Here is a 2,678-nt window from a genome sequence, read left to right on the forward strand (position 1 = left end):
ATATCCATACTGCAATAATAATTAAAAGTACTTTGTTAACTGTAATATCTCCCATCCCCAATTGTGTGACTTTCATATGTCAAGCAGATTGACGTTAAGTTTACCCCCACTGGAGAATCTTGATTCCCTCCTTGTGTTTCACTAGCTATTTTGCTTTGTATTCCTTCTTTTCTTTTGAATATGTCATTACCCATCACCTCCTTCCCCTCTATTGTTCTTTCAGAGGCAAAGTTCTTTTTAGAGGGCTCCGTATTTTTACTGTTACATTTTTCTTGATTTTTAATATGAGTATGAACACCACAGAAAAATATCATTCTAATACAGCTGCATGTTGGTTTCTTCAGAATACAGGTATTTTACACTTCTTTCTTCAATTGGAATATTTGCAGCTTTCTACTGTGTTTACAATATATATGTTTTAATGCCATCTCACATCCTATTTTCTATTTCTTTTATGATTATGTGACCTCCAAAATGAAGGAAGATATATAACAAACTTGATAAATATTAAGTAAAGTATAATTATATATTAATTCTATACATTAAGGTCCTTTCATAAAATTATGTGAACTTTATTGCAAAATGGTAGATCTGAAAGAGGAAACAATTTTTCCTCTGTTTAGAAAATATGAATAAAATAATATAAAAATGGAAATAAAAATTGTGAAATAGGCAAAATTTTATATCATCAGTGTGTTGCCTGCAAAAGAAGACACTGTAGTTGAATGTCTGTAAAGGTGATTTACTTGATTCACACCTGATTATGTCATGATGCGCTGACTATTGTGAGTAATAATGCAGAAGGGTGGCTGTAGACTTAGGGTCAAGACTGGTGCAGAAGTAACCGATTAAGTATCTGTGCCACAGAAAATAAGATAGCAAAAGAGAACTAGGAAGCTATTGGAGGGACATTAATGAAATGAGGGGAAAAGCTCTGAGACAGGCAAAGAATAGACTACCAAACCATTTGCCTAAAATATTTCTTAGAGCCAAGACTGGATGTAATGCTAAAATGAAGATAAAGTAGGTAATTGTACGTTTTCAATTATTTGCCTGTCATTGTGAGAAGTGTGGTTTAGGGACACACACACACAAAGTATCAAACAATGCCATTGCTCAATGTTCATATATCAAGGGATTTTCATTATAATTTTAATTCCTTATGTAAAATGTATATTTAAAAAAAGTTTTGCTAAGAATATTTGATGATTTAAGAATTTTTAGAACTTGTACTCTTAGTTTTTATTTTCTTATCTTAATTACAGTTCTACTCAGGTATTACCACCCATTTTAATAATGGCTTTATAAATATTTTGTGGATTGAATATTTGTGTGGGGTGTATTCAAGTATTAGCTATGTCTATTGCAGTGCTCTTTTATTTCTCTCTCTTCTAACTATATTCCTAAAATAGGACAAATTTATTTTAGTTTAGCTATTTTAAACCTATCATCTTCCCTAACTTATGACATTTTGTAAAATTGTAAAATTGGCCTCCCAACTTCGAGGCCAATACTACCATCGGCTGCATCCGTTTCCATGACTATCTGGGAGACTCATGGGGCATTCTCTTCTCCCACCCTCGGGACTTTACCCCAGTGTGTACCACGGAGCTTGGCGGAGCAGCAAGCTGGCACCAGAATTTGCCAAGAAGAACGTTAAGATGATTGCCCTTTCAGTAGACAGTGTTGAAGACCATCTTGCCTGGAGCAAGGATATCAATGCTTACAATGGTGATGAGCCCACAGAAAAGTTACCTTTTCCCATCATTGATGATAAGAATCAGGACCTTGCCATCCAGTTGGGCATGCTTTACCCAGCAGAGAAGGACGAAAAGAGCATGCCTGTAACAGCTCATGTGGTATTTATTTTCGGTCCTGATAAGAAGCTAAAACTGTCCATCCTCTACCCAGTTACCACTGGCAGGAACTTTGATGAGATTCTCCAAGTAATTATCTCTCTCCAGCTGACTGCAGAAAAGAGGGTTGCCACCCCAGTTTATTGGAAGAATGGAGACAGCGTGATGGTCCTTCCAACCATCCCTGAAGAGGAAGCCAAAAAACTTTTCCCTAAAGGAGTCTTCACCAAAGAGCTCCCATCTGGCAAGAAATACCTCCACTACATCCCCCAGCCATAGGCTCTCCACAGAGTTGGTGCAGGAGCTGCTCACTGAGCACCGTGAGCCAGAGGATGCCAGCTGCCCATCATGTTTTCCTGCAGCAGTACCATAAAAACATCCTGGTGTGATCACAGCCAAGGTCTTTAGGTTGCTATACTACTGGCTTATTAAATGAAAATGGCACTAAAAATTCCTTGGGATTCTTTGCTCTGTGCCTTCAGCAGCATTCTCTTCTGTTCATATATCTTAGCATTCTCTGCTGACTGTCTTTGAAATTTGAGGCTCATCTTGTTGGATCTCTGCAGGGTTTATGACCAACAAGGTGGTACCAGTTTATGGTGGAAAAAGCCTGCTTTGCTCTATCGTAGAATGAGTATCAGTTTTCTTCAGCTGTGCTAATCAAATCCTTTCTTCTGTTACCCATTTTGGGAAGGAATAGAACTTGGGGTTCAACTTCCTCTGTACATATCTACGTATGTAACCTAAGAACTTAGAGTAACCCAGATGTTCTTCAGTAGTCCATGTTTTGATCACAACTGGGGGCAAAACCTTTTCAATTCT

General features: G+C 37.5%; 1 pseudogene; it reads left to right on the forward strand.

Moving 5' to 3' along the window:
- The first annotated feature begins 1,494 nt into the window (after positions 1–1,494).
- LOC101288748 (peroxiredoxin-6-like) lies at positions 1,495–2,307 on the forward strand (annotated as a pseudogene).
- The last annotated feature ends 371 nt before the right edge of the window (positions 2,308–2,678 follow it).

The sequence above is a fragment of the Orcinus orca genome, chromosome 4 (assembly GCF_937001465.1).
Source record: "Orcinus orca chromosome 4, mOrcOrc1.1, whole genome shotgun sequence".
Classification (NCBI taxonomy): Eukaryota; Metazoa; Chordata; class Mammalia; order Artiodactyla; family Delphinidae; genus Orcinus; species Orcinus orca.